We start from the raw sequence: 15,012 nt of genomic DNA, 5'->3' as shown, positions 1-15,012 counted from the left end.
CAATGACAGGTACACTTCTGTCTTATACGTACAAGTAGGTCTGAGAGATGAAGGGCAGCGGTAACTTCCCGCAGCTTGACTGGAATGTACTGTGTGCATGCTTTCCAAACATTTTATTTCAATTTTAATAGTTAATGGATGGGTGGATGCAAAATAAAGTACTTCTAGAGAGGGGAACAAGGCTGGTCTGGTACATGCTATGTGTGCTATGAAAGAGCTAAACAGTCGTCCAAAACAATATCAGCATAACTCAAGCTGTTATTTTGTATGTAAAGTCAAAATAACACAAATTTGTATTTTGAAAATGTACCAATAGTATATATCTATCTATCTATGATTTATGTTTAGCAGTCAATTTTCAATTGCAATACTTTTGTATGAAATTGTTCCGATATCAATACCAATATCAGAAATGCCTGAGATATAACCTAAAATGCTTAGTTGGGTATTCGCCGGTACTAGAGTCTATGCACCGATCTGATGTCACGTTATCATATAATGGCCGTTTCTCAATAAGTGAACTTCTCTGTACTTGTGTCCTCCTGAACTTGTGAAACGTCATCTAGCGCGGCCCAAGTACTGTTCCAATACACAAGTTCGCATTCAGCCAAGTACGGTCCAAATACCCGGAAGTGTTCTTGCTCCGCCCATTATATCGGGATGCATCGGAGGAGACTTGTGTGGACTTTGGACAGCCAAGTATCCCAGAATGCATTTCACCAGCAAACAAGAGACGACAATGTCAGTTATCATTGTCTAAATACTGCTGTTGTTGTGTAACGGAATTTAGTTTTAAGATTTTTTTAAGCGAGAATGTAGTTGTTAAGACTTAAAATATGCGGTCAATTTATCAAGATTGTTGAAAACAGCGCCGACGTTTGTCGGAGATATGAGAGGTCCAGAGAGGAGACCGGGCGGTGATGCTCATGCAGCCCGCTGACAGCAGCCTTATCTCGGCAAGGCCTCTCCAGATGTGCCGCTGGCTCCGGTGTCTCTGTGGTTGTGGTTGCAGATGTAACACAAAATATATACATATTAATATTTTAATATTTTCTAAATGAAAACGAAAAAAGGCAGGGTTGTGTTTTATATCATATTTCGTTTTATTGTCAATATATATGACTGAAGATAACCGGAGTAGGCGGGACCGACGAGCTGAGTTGGTGACGTCATCAAGTTCGCTGCTGTTCCAATTGCAAAATGACCGTACTGCGTCCTCCCATCCTCGGGAGTTTGTACTCCCGAGTCGAACTATCCAAGTCTGAACTTGCAAGTTTGCAAGTCCACACTTGACCATACTTGGTATTGAGAAACGGCCAATATTTCAGCACATTTTCGCTAAAAAAGGAACAACAACACAACGCTACCCAATCCGTGCATCCTGCCTGATGGGTACTGCACAGGTGAAAACTAGTACAACACACCTGTGATTAATGCTACACTGTTAACAATAAATCTCTGTTGACAGCTCGTTTACGTTAGCTGTTAGCAGCTGGTGGGCAGCACAGTCCTGCTTTGCTAAATTAGAGAGTTTATGGCTAACGTATGGAGGTTCCATTCGTTTGCATTATGGTGCGTTCAAGCTCCATGTCAGTAAATAGAGTATAAGCAAAGGTAAATTATAACGTCATCAAGATGTGTTCAAATGCAATCGTTAAAATTGAGGTTTTGGTGAGAAACTTAACAAAATACAGTTGTTTGAAGATGTTTTCACAGCAATCTAAAAACAGATAGAGGGAAATATGACCTTTATGAAAACAAAATTAAAATGTCAATAACCAGCAGCAAAGCATAGCATTTCTGTCGATGAGTTGTCCAATCAACTGTGACTAGGCCTAGTCTTTGAGGTTTCATGGGGGCCTTGTCCCGCCCTTTGGACTGTTAATACTTGAGTGTGTGTTTACAGCATTGACTGAACCGTTACATTCACGCTCTGATGCTAACCTGGTCTGGCATATGCATTAGCCCCTCCTCCTGTTTCCTCTGAGAACACACGTCTTTAGTAAAAGTGAAAAGAGATAACAAAATTTACTAAAAGAAAAAATGAATAGAAACTAAAGACTGTTATTGTAAAGAGTGATACATTATGTATTCAGGAGTGTGTCGCAATCTCAATGTACACTGCATGAATAATGGCAACAATTTGCTCACAATTTGGTGACGGGGTAATGGGGCGGCATTGATGTGCCCCCCCCCTCAGGGAAGTCCAGAATGTCTTAGCCACGCAAGCCTGGGTCACGCTGCTTTATATGCAAAAAATAAAATAAAAATCTACTTTGCACAATCCTCGCTCCATCATCCAAAGTTACAGCCTTTTGTCCTACACTGAATCATGTTTATCACTCAATTAGACAATCTGATATAAATACCTCTCTACTTGGACTTCTGAGTTTGTTTTGTTTTGTTTTTTTGTTGGTCTGAATAGCAAAGTGCACTTAACATGGCATGCCTTGCAGTTCTAGGGGAACACAGAAGAAAAAAGGAGTTGCTTTAGTACACTTTGTGCCGACAAACAGCACAACAGTAGGAAATGGGGCTTGCTACAAAATGCCAAAATTCTCAGCAGGTATTGCCCGACTTCACCCTTTTCTCAGAATAAACTTATAAAATAAAATGGCTTCTGAAAAGGTTTTTAGGAGCAGCAGGAAAAGTGTAAGCGTATATAAGGACAAAATACATCATACATTTCTGCTCTATTGGATGGTCAAACACAATCTCCACAAGCTACTTTGTTCAAACCATCATTATATCTGTGCAATACACCATAGATAAATGCATACCCTTGACCCTTTACTTTCCAGTGGTTAAGTGGAACAGTTTTATTCAAATTAGTAAAGGGCAACCATGGCTGCCTAACACGCTTGGTATAGTATAAAATGATAATGTGCATATTTAGTACACGGCTTTGATTCTAACATACATAGACTGATATGTATATAAACGTAGACCCTGTTCATGCCTGTGCATGCCTCTCAAAGGCTTTGACAATGTTCTTTAGCTTGAAGTAAGTAACAAAATCTTTGAGCAAACATTATCAATGAGTTTGTTTTACACAGACTGATTGAAACGGCCCACTCCTGTTAAATTAAGTTTAATGTCTGTTTTAATTTGAACTGTGGGCAACAACAGAATTGTAACGCCCAGGCCACTCTGCCTGCAGGAGCAGCTATCAATTAATGACTGTTTCATTTCATTTAAATTATTGTATTTATATTTATTTTAGACGATAGATAGATAGATAGATAGATAGATAGATAGATAGATAGATAGATAGATAGATAGATAGATAGATAGATAGATAGGATAGATAGATAGATAGATAGATAGATAGATAGATAGATAGATAGATAGATAGATGACACACAGCTGAGCCACACTGCTCATGCGGGCTGTGTGGCTGCTCTGACCTGTTAACACGGGCTCCGAAAAAAAAGCAAGAGGTTCAGCGACGCACAAGCGCTGCTCACACAGGAGGTGTGAAAAGATGGTACACAGACCGTGTAGAACAAAGCGCTTTACAAAGCCTCTCCATCACCCGCACACAAACACAGGGCTTTTACTTCAGAATTCACATAAAAGAGTGTGATCAAAGGAAAGGTATTTTGTGTTTATCTTCTGCCCTATTTCATTGCAGAAGTGCAGGGCACACAAATGCTGGCAACGAAACAACAGATTTGAAATAACTCCACAGTTGGTCTGACCACATTATGGTTCGGTCCTTTTCAACAACAATCAAAAAAAAAACATATTTTGGTTTTAATCAATAATCATTTAAAACTCATCTTATCTTAAAAAAACAGGACTGGTTCTACATTCTGATTGGTGCACTGATAACAAAAGACCATCTTTGTCTTGGTTTAACCTTAACCAATTACACTTATTTTATTTACTTACATTTTTACTTCCAGATTAAGGTTTTATATATAAAAAAAACAGTTAAAACTGGGGATTTGTCTTTTCAATGGCACTTTTGTTATTGGATGCGCCAGATTGGAACTCATCTGCGTTTGCCTTTTCCTGGTTTTAAAGGTTGCATTACAGTAAGTGATGTGAAGAATAGCCACTAACAAAGCTCCGCTTATTCAGTGATAAACACATTTTCTATCAATTCTTCACAATAAAAGCCATTTTTAATATTCTAATTTTAAAGCTTTATTCTGAAGAAGCAAAATCAGGAAACGCTGGGTTTTCATAAGCAGCAACTCAACAGCACGAGTCAGGCACCGGGTCTCAGCTGTGATCCAGGCCTGCTTTCCGTCCTCTCGTCCCTGTAGAGGAACTCCTGTGTGTGTGTGTGTGTGTGTGTGTGTGTGTGTGTGTGTGTGTGACATATTGTGACATATTGTCCAGGTGCTGTAAAAACCTGAATTCTGATCTAAACTCAATGCAAGGGAGACCACTGCAGCATGTGGTCTAGCTTTAGGATCCAAACACCAGCAAGGACTTGACGGTTAATGTGTCCTGGCGTGATTGGGATGACAGAAGACAAGAGTAACCACGGCCTTTGACTCCTCTGTGTCTCCTCCACATCAGAGAAAACATATTTTCTCACAAGAACTGGGACCTCTTCAAATAAACACTTGCTGGCATGCCTGTCCTTTGGAGCTAAAGGCGTTTTTGAAGCTCTAAACTGAGACTGCCTTATTCACATGGAGGTAATGCAGTGCTCATGTGTATCCTGCTCTCTTAAAACTTTCTTCATTGGGAAATTCAGAAAAGACGAGAAAGGAAGATGGAGGGCCAGCTGTCGGACACGGACACACACACACACACACACACACACACACACACACACACACACACACACACACACACACACACACACACACACACACACACACACACACACACACACACACACACACACACACACACACACACACACACACACACACACACACACACACACACGACTGAATGGTTGATGCGATGCCATGAAATGCTTGCCGCTGTTTACGCAGATCTTCTGATAACTAAGTGAGAGAGAAGAAAACAGGATGCGTGTTTCAGGAAAAGCACACAGGACAAAGCATGATTAGTTGTAAGTGAGGAAATGGCACGCGAGTGGCCACTGATAACGGGAGCAAGGGAAATCAAGAGAGCTTAGTTAATTTGACTTCCCTTAAGAAATGTTTTCTTTTAGCACAATTCAAAAGTGCTGTTGAATGAAAAGCGGGACTGCTGCTTGTAATTGAAACATTGTTAGCCTCATCGGGAAAAAAACATGCACCCCTGCAGACGGGCGGTTTGTTTTCATCCACATCACTGTTCCGGGAACAGTTCATGACACCTTTTATAAGGGATCTGCAGTCAACTTTGCTTAACCTGGTCCTGCCAACCTTTAGATAACTCTTTATGGATTTGTTTTTGCAGCACTGTGGGGGAACGCAAATACATTCAGTAAAGGCACCCAGAAGTGGAGGCAGCTAGAGCGAATTAATTTCGTGCTAGCTAAATATTTTGTTTGCAAACAAGTTTCGGCCAGTCTAGCAAGTGCTCCACTCGCCAAGGGGACTATTTGCCCGAATGTGGTGCTTGGCAGATATTAATTTGGTCCGGCACAAAACAGAATTCCTGACAGTGTGCATAGGGAAAAGCAAAGTTACACAAACTGACAAACAAAACATGCCCTTTCTGGGAAGGTTGAATATGAATGTTAGAGGTCGTGTTTAGGTCATAAATTATGTTTAATGTAGGCCTGAATTTGCTGAAGGTGAGCTTAAATGCTTGCATTAGAGTATAAAGCAGCTTTTCAAACCAACAACTGATACTGATTTTTTGCTCATCAGCATCCATCAGCCTGCAGATCATGAGGAAACGTATTGACTCTTTATAGCGCCTTATCCCCACTTTGTGTACCCCGATGATGTATTCATCAGGGCTCAAACAACAATGTCCTCGGGGGAAGGGAACGTATGGATTGATGGGAGGGCGCTGGCAAGTCCGCGGAAGGAGCTGCGCGAAGGTGATGGCTACCATTTTTGTTGCCTCCAGTCATGCGTTACAGGAGCACTAAAAAGGGGAGTCGTCTGACAGCCAGCGACAATTTATCAGCACGAGTAGCAGCGGAAGCAGCCTCTCCACGGACACGGAGCCAGAGCAGCACCTCGGCCGCATACAGCTTTCCTGGGAAGGCACGATGCAGAGCCGGGGTGAACTTTGCTCACATACACACGGCCACACGGTCCTTTTGGAACGCTACACCCAGTGCCTGGTCTGAGCTGTTTTTCCCGTCTTTGAAATTGTCACCTCAGCAAGTGGAGTTCTGCAGCCGTTTTTTTTGTTTTTTTTTTTATGAAATATACACAGTAAGGTCTGGTGTAGCCAGCACCTTCGACTTGGTTTTGATCAGTTTTTGCTAAGGGTGCCCCCGACAGTGTTTAGTTTTAGCTGACTCCTCGCAACTGTATTTTGCAAAACCTCAATTAGTCCCGTTAACTCAGCAAATCAGCAAAATTGCTTTTCCTGCACGGCTGCGTTTGGATTCAATCACTCCGCATTATTTCTTTAAACAACAGGCAAGGGTTCGTCGGCTAAATGCTTCTCCTTTGGGTTGCTTTTCTGTAAGAAATAATCCTGCTATACTGCATTGCTTAAATAAAAAAAAAAAGAGGAAAATGTGAGTCTCTGTTGACTCGTCGCTGACTGAGGAGGGAGGAAACACCACTGGGCTCGAGGGCAAACTACGATACGGTCATGTTTTACTCACTCATTACTTCAAACAGCCTTTCTTCAAGGAAGTGATGACACCAAACAAATCCCACACTCAAACAAAACAACTGTGCAGTTCATGGTCAGGTGCAGTGTAAGCACGGAACTATTTCCTGGCTTTTCTCTGACTAATGTGACTATGAAACATGACAGCAACATCACCATGTGGACCTGTGGGAGGTTAGATTAAAGTCCAGCTGGTTAATAACTCACATACTGGTTAGTTACAATAATTAGTTAGCGTGATGAGAGAAACAAGCAAAGGCAATAGCGAGGCTTTGTAACTAATATTTGACAGATTAATCAGATAGGAGGTTTTACAAACTTTCGTTCTTAGTGGAACTGGGAAAATACCCGTGTGAATAACTCCTGATAATGATCTAAACAACTTGTAAATGCCCCATGAAATGGCACTCAAACTTCAAGACCAGGAGGGTGGGGGAGCGCTGGCACTCCAGCCACAAATGCATGAAAGACTTTTGTTTTAGATATTAAATATTTTGTTCGAGGAGATATTTTCTTTAGAGACTAATTCTACACAAAAACCGAACAAACAAAGTTAGAAAAAGTCGAGCTAAAACCTGACGGTTCTGGGGAACAGTTGATTTTACAGTTTTATTTCACCTGAAAATAGTTTTCTTTCTAATCTGTAACGCAACACTATCAGCTCTTGATATGTATCAGCTTTTTCCAGATACAATCGTTAATATATCGTCCTTTAAGAATTCACTATCGGTTGACCTCTAATTTTAACCCTTCAGGTTCCAGGGTTCCCTAAATTAAAAACCCAAAGTTCCCACCTGTGCACCCATACCACTCTTGAAGAAACACTAGGGTGTTGGAAATGAACTGTATCTTGCCAGCAGTTTGAAGAATAATCATTGAGACTTTTATAATATGTGAAAGCCTAAAAGCCTGTTGGGGTAAAGAAACATACTCTTCACCATTCTCATTTAACAGCAGTTAGTGGTTACATTTTATTGCTATTACTTCATTCATTGTTCTTGACCATAATAGGTTGAAATTGTTACCGCCACAATAACGTTCAAGAATGATCACTTTTTAACAAAAAGGAAAACAAGGAGATTTCAAGTTTTATATCTGCCGTCTGACTGTTTTGTGCCTTTGAATTTATCAGCGCTAGCAGCCTACAGTATCCCAGTGTAACGCCAGAGGTGCAGGTGCTTTTGTCAGACCATCACAGAGAGGAATGTTATAACCTTTTGAGCGCTTTATCTCAGAATGTTGCAGCTTTTGTTCCAGCCAGAGCGAGATCTTCAAATCGCTTTATATTCACTTTTTTCAGATATATCGTGTCAGCCAATAAGTAAGACAAAAATTTAAAACACAGAGCTCTACAGCGTGAGCTTGAAAGACAGATACCGTGCATTAAACCCTTTGCAAGTAAAAGGTGAGACGATTAACTTATCAAAACGCCTGTACAACAAGCATTAAGTTTCCCCTTTTTCCCCATCCACCTTCTGTAATCAGCCAAAGATTGTTTATATGCTAAAAGAAGAATCACTCTGTAACTCCACCGTACACTTGTGTGTTTTTGTAGTTTCAACTGCTCCAACAGTCTTTGTAAACCATCAGCTCATCACATCACTAAAGTTGACAGCACAATGCTAACCTTAAGGCAGGCTTGCAATACACTGGCAGCAAACTCTGACAGAGTATGCCAGGCAGACAAACAGCTGACAACTAGAAGTTAAACTAGGAGATTTACTGGGAACATGTGTCTGTCGGCGGGATATTGGTTTGAGGGATAAAACTAAATTAGTATCACTAGATGAGACCATTTTTGCTTAAACTTGAAGTCGATGCATAAAGGGAACTGCTGTGACCTCTAAAATAAGTTTGACTGAGGCTGGCCTCAGTCAAACATATTATGTATGGCTTTCCTAGTCATACTGACAATGAGGAGGTTTCTGACCAGTGTCCTTAACAAAAGTGTGCACCACCTAATTGCTGAAAAATGGAAAACATGGATTTCAGCTATAGATACCAAAACGGTATTTCGTACCAGGCTGTAAGCATGTTTAATTCTGCTGGAATGTTTGACATTTTAATATGGTTTTTTTTGTGTTTGATGTTTTTTGGCCTTTCCATGTCGGCATCATTTCTCAGCATCGGAGGGTGCCAAGTTGTTTAATCCTACATGTTTAAAAGACGCAATAGGTAACTTTAATAAAACGCAAATAACCTGCATGAAAACAACCAATCAGGGCGAGGCGGAGTCTCAAACGTAGTGCCAATCCCGGCTTGTGAAACAGAGATGGACAGATGGCTCCTTAGCTAGCTAGCATGCCAATTCCACCATGCTTTCATGCCACGCTGGAAAAAGCGAGGGGGATCTTTGCCTGTTCAACCGGCTCCGTGTCTCTGCAGAGGTGGCAGCGTGTGCAGAACGAACAGACCTTTTACCAATGCGTCATTCATCTGCATGTCCTGCACATGACAGAGCCGGTTGAACATCAGCAAAGTTTTCATTTCCACTCATTTAGGGGGGTATTTAGCTTGCTAGCTTGCTGTCTCCACCATGCTTTCATGCCAAACTGTTTTCAGATAAATAAGCCAAAAACAGCAGGCTGGTGGTGGCCAGGTTACTCTCGCCACTCTCCCACATGATGCAGACATGCAATACTGACAGAACATCCGAAGATTAAGGTGCATTGTGGGGGAAACTCCACTCTCTGGGTTCATTACTTGCAGAGAAGCTATGCACAGTTATGATAATAATCATACTTCATCTTTGATTGTCCTTGATAATCCCTTTTAGTAAAAGCAACAGGGGGGGGCACTTCCAAAACACCATGCAGGTTCTGCACTGCACTGTGTTTATACATGTACGTCAGCCCACATTGTCCAATCTGTGTAACCCACCCGCCGTTCAACAGTGCTCCAGTGCAAACGTGCGAGCGGATCCGACCGCTGCAACGCACACCTGCATAACACTTCAATGTGTTGCAGCAGCTAGCATAGCATCCACACCACTGTATCCCTGTGCATCGCAGCGACATGATGCGGTCCTCCGGGTGGACCTTCACAGGCACCACTGGCAGGGCAACGCTGAGGTAAGATGACAGCCATAAATCCCACTCTTGCAGCCGCACACGCACGCACGCACGCACACACACACACACACGCACGCACACACACACACACACACACACACACACACACACACACAAGGTGGTTTTGCAATGCGCGCAGCGGTAGAAGTACATATTATGGTGAACCGCTGTTGACATTTTGACCGGTGGGTAACCACGTCCGCGCCGTTCAAGAGGATTACCAGCATCATATTACATAAACACAACCGGAACCCAAATCATATTAGCAACCCCTGTTTGTTTCAGCCTCCGCTTACACCCCCCCCCCCCCCAAAAAAAAAAAAAAAAACATAACACGCCAACAGCATACTCACGGTTCGTGTCGCAACAGAAAGTTCAGGTTTCCGGATACGTTGGGATCTTTCGGCCACTTCACTTCAAAACAAAAGGTGACTGTTTTCCTCCGCGTCGTCGCTGGCGTTGGAGAGGGGGGAAAAATGAACAGAGGCTGAGGGGCTGTTGTACGGTCGCATGTACTGCAGTGTTCAGTCTGCTGTCGGCGCTCTCCTTCGTCTTGATATTTCCTCGCGCCTTGTGAAGGAGATGGTGCGTTAGCGCCGCCGAGTGGCGTGGAGTCGCCAAGGACCGCTCTATCGCGTCGGTGTCAAGGTGCCGCCAGTTAAAATGTACTTCCGCTCAGGATTTTAAGAATAAAAACCAACAAAAGACACGTGGAAGAAATTACCTTCTTAAATAATGTCTATGGAAATTGCACAAATGTATATACAGTGAAAATAAAGAATGTGGATTCAAGGGACATCGGTTTCAAACTAGTAAGATGATTGTAGAATGTTTCATGTATCATTACATATTTTTTCAGTCCTAACATTGAGAGATAATATGGATAAGAACACTAACACACTAACAATTCCATGTTGGACATAACATATACAAACCATTAACATTGCACTATATACTCCACTCACACAAATGTAGTTTGATGATTAACAAAAAAACAAAACTATCTTAAAGGAGTTTAACAATTCACCAAATCCACAGTTCCATTCGACTTTTTATTTTAAATGTCCTGATTCGATTTGATTAATCGATTTTCAATTTGTTTTCAGAACTGATGGCAACGCCATGGTAAGATAATGGTGTCTTGATTCGTTAAGATCCACATAACATTGGTTTCATGCAATGACAACAGTCATTTATGTTTTCTTCTTTAAAAAAGACAGGCTACGTCAAATTTCAAATCGAATCAAATTAAATAATCTATTTTATATGTTATTACCAGTCAATTAAAAAAACAGTTTCACAACAAAAAGAACCCACCTTGAGTTTCTCAGAATTTAAAGTACACCCAGTGCCAGGTGCCAGCCCTGTACATCTGGGGCTAAGCAGGGTATGGTTGGGGGCCCTGCTCACACCCTTTTAAGCAGTGATTTTAATACTGATACAGAGTTTTTATACAGGTATAAAGATAATCTCATGATTCTACTGCAAATTAAATCAATTCAATGAAACACTCAAAGTAAAGCTGACTGCACTGGCCTTTTTACTCCTACTTTGTTTTGTCGGAATGGTTTGTGGCAAAAAATTGAAAATGTCATTAACTGTGTTTGTCCACTAGGCGGCTCCATAACTGCAGTAATATATCATCTAATCTTGATGTAGATTGATTGCCAGAAAGAAGAAAGATTCTACAAATAACTCTAGTTTCATTATTTTATAAAATAATGAAACTAGAGTTATTTATTTATAAAACAACATAGTGATTGGACACAGTATGAATAACTACCCATGGCAAGTGCAAAACAACTTAAATAAAACAGAAATCACTACTGTACACAATGAAGAGAACACTGTAGAACAAACAAAAGCTCTTTTAAAACAATGCTTAATACTCTACAATAAAGTAGACAAGCCAAGACCAGTGGAGTCAGGGGCAGGTAGGAAACCCCAAAATTGCCCTTTAACAGCTGACATTTGTTCTTGGTGGCTGATGTCTGGGATGCAGTCTAAAATGATTGCAAAATACTTTGACTGTCCGATTTCAGTAGTAGTATTTCCCCCCAATACACGCAATAAGTTCATTTTGAATAGTTTTCCCTCAGATGGTATTGGAATTTTCACCAGAGGTGCTGTGCCTTCATTTAAAAGGGGACCACACTTGGCAAGAAGTGCAACCTCTTTCAGAACATTGACATTGTTTGGGCAGTTAAGAACGTCTACTGATCCTCTTAGAGCAAGGTTACTCTCTGCCAATGACTGAATTATGGAGATCTAACGAGCAAGCACCTCTTTCCATTGATTCAGCTCTTCTTGAAAGAGAGCAATCTCTGGTCTGGTTAATTGTTCTTTCCGTTTCAAGACAAAGTTTTTATTCTTTCCATGTTTGCTATGATCGGGACTCGTTTCATGAGATTTCAATATTGCATTGATAATGACCCAGTCATTCTGTCCCTCTTCGGTGAGCTTGGAGGACTCCTTTGAAAACAACTTGCATCAAAAAGCAGTAGACTGCATCATTCTGCTTTGAGTAAGTCACTCAAGTGACTTGGGATGTGTTTAGCTATATGTGTTTACACCATTCATTTTTCTAACAGGTGTCTGCCCTGGAGGAGGTTCCGGGTGACCACGATTATATTTAGGCAAGTAAATCAATTGTAAAGATGTGATTCCTAATTATTAATAATAATTTATTCTTCCTTATTTCTGAATACTGAGTAGTGACATGGCAGCCATCGATGAGTCAGCCCTGCAAACCCAGTTGAAGGAGAACAGTTGATCGAGGCATCCCTAAAACTCTGGAGACCACCCTGATGATGCTACCTTGTCCAGCAACACCAGGGTCTTTATTGTGGCACCCCATCCAGGTCCAGCAGACCACCAGGGAAACCCCCACCGGATACATTGTATTTATATATTTTTTTACGTCTTCTTCAATTTGTTATTTAATCATATGTTCAGTAATTAATTAATTCATTTTCTATTGTTCTTTTTCTTAATAAATAGTGTTTCATAATTAATAATCGTAATAATAATAGTTCTTGTAAATAAAATCAACAATGTATTTCACAAAAACATTTTATTTCAATTATTTCTACATTTTTATTTCTCGGCCATTTTCTCCAATAGAGAAAAGAGCCTGTCCATCCTCTCCCTGCTCTCCTCTGCTCTTCTCTCCTCTGACTCCCTCTGCACCTTGAGATTTCTTTGTATTTTAAAGTGTGCTATATAAATAAAATCCATTATTATTATTATTATTATTATTATTATTATTATTATTATTATTATTATTATTATTATTATTATTATTATGTCTTCTTTTTAAAAGCTCAAGCAGCTCATCTTTTCTCTCTTTCTTTCTCTTTCCTCTGCTTGGCCCTGGCTGGCTTCCTCCTCCTCCTCCTCCTCCTCCTCCTCCTCCTCCTCCTCCTCCTCCTCCTCCTCCTCCTCCTCCTGGTCACCCACTGCTCTACTTGGCCCTGGTTTGTCCTCAGGGATGGAGGCAATTAGGACTGGGGGTTAATAGACGGCCTCTGTCCCAACACCTCATCCATGAGGACAAACCACGGCCAAGTTTCAGCAGTGGGTTTCCCACTCACTCCCTCTCCCTCTCCTGACCCTGGATACCTGCAATCCTAAGGCAAAGGAAATCAAGACAGTAATCAAAAACAACAGCAGCAGAACAAATGTCAACAAACATGTTTATTAAGTTGTATGAACACATATGCACATACTTTGTACTTTTTTTGAGGTTGTCCCATTTTTTTTTTTTGCCTTGCAAGGAGTCACCCTCCACTGCAGGCCCATTTTCTCCAAAATTGTCCTAATCACATTGAGAAACCACTCACACCGCAACATTAGAAGACACATTTGACACAGCAGGATATACACAAATTCACATAGAAATCATTTACTTATAAATAAGATAAAAAGGTGACAGTCACAACTGTTGTGTGATTAGTAAAGGCTTTATATAGGATGAGAGCTGATTTTACTGTAACCTTAAGTATAAGACGGTCAAATGGAAACATTTCAAATGGGCTAATGACTTACTTCCAACCTACGCTGGCCGAATGTTTGGCCCCGGTGAAGAGGCCATCATTCTCCCCCCTCAGCTTTATAAATTGAGCTGTTTGCTCCTTGCTCCCTGAAACAAAAATAAATGTAGGATTAGTTTTGCTTCACACCACAAAACTAAAGTAACAAAATAACCAAGTTAATTTTAGCTGTGTAGTTAATCCCAATGTTTGTAAGGTTTCTGGACTTTGAAAGTGATTTTTCAGGTTCACAACCTTTTATGACCCTAATGTGAATTATGATTTATCTATAAAAATCATCTCAGTCTTGATGAGATATTAGTCAACACCTGAAGGCAGACGAGCTGCTATAAATAGCGTTGCGGCTCCCGGTAACGTTAGCTAGTTAGTTAATAGCATCACGTAAGTTAACCGATCATTTTAACATAAGTGAATCTGATCAGGTCCCTTGTTTTTATTTTGTAAATATTCGTATCGGTAGATATTCAAGTGAGTTAAAAACCCAGTACTTACATTTAAATGTGAATTCTCCCGTTTCTTCTCCCGTTGCCGGTCCACTGGTCGCCATCTTGATTAAAATAAAAATGAACTTCACCGGCACGCAATGAATCTTGGGATATGTTGGGCCGTGAAGGATCCATCAGTTGTATCCTCCAAATCTGGGAAAAGTAGGCTGCATTTGTCGGCGAAATGGGACAGCCCCGTCGCGGCCGCTGTGACGTAATCGGTCTACAAATGCACCCTCCGAAGGATGCAGCCACTGGATTGGGACACAGCTATTGTCTACCCTGCCCCTGATTGTATACACCTGTAATGTATTAGTCTTGTCAGCCTTGCTCTGTTCCCTTGTGTTTCCTGTTGCATCTTTACCTCAAAACCTGACAGTACGAACCAACAGCCAATATGGACCCAGCAGCTCTGTTCTAGGATGAATTATACGAATTGTGTTATACCCTTCTGTGTATTTATGGGGAGTGGAGGAGAGCTCCTAGTAGGGAGTACGAAGAGTCTGCACTGATTTTGGCACAAAAGGAGGCCTCGTCTATGCCATGGCTCAGGACTTATTTACCTTACTGGGCTAAATCATTTTTATACACTCCTATTACCCAACATGCATCTCAGTCACCTGGCCTCCGGTCACCTAGCCTCCAGTCACCTAGCCTCCAGCTACCTCCCCATCAGCCACCTCGCCA

At 41.2% G+C, this 15,012-nt stretch overlaps 1 protein-coding gene across 3 annotated transcripts in view; it reads right to left on the bottom strand.

The window, feature by feature from the left end:
- The window catches only part of adarb1b (adenosine deaminase RNA specific B1b), a 116,577-nt gene extending 106,162 nt beyond the window's left edge, over window positions 1-10,415 (bottom strand). For all 3 annotated transcript variants that reach the window (XM_054616032.1, XM_054616031.1, XM_054616033.1), the window contains exon 1: window positions 10,142-10,415. The gene's annotated coding sequence lies outside the window, so the exon portion shown is untranslated. The remainder of the gene's footprint in view (window positions 1-10,141) is intronic.
- Between the last annotated feature and the right edge of the window lie 4,597 nt (window positions 10,416-15,012).

The sequence above is a fragment of the Anoplopoma fimbria genome, chromosome 16 (genome assembly GCF_027596085.1).
Source record: "Anoplopoma fimbria isolate UVic2021 breed Golden Eagle Sablefish chromosome 16, Afim_UVic_2022, whole genome shotgun sequence".
NCBI classification, from domain to species: Eukaryota; Metazoa; Chordata; class Actinopteri; order Perciformes; family Anoplopomatidae; genus Anoplopoma; species Anoplopoma fimbria.
This window is presented reverse-complemented; position numbering and strand designations above follow the sequence as displayed.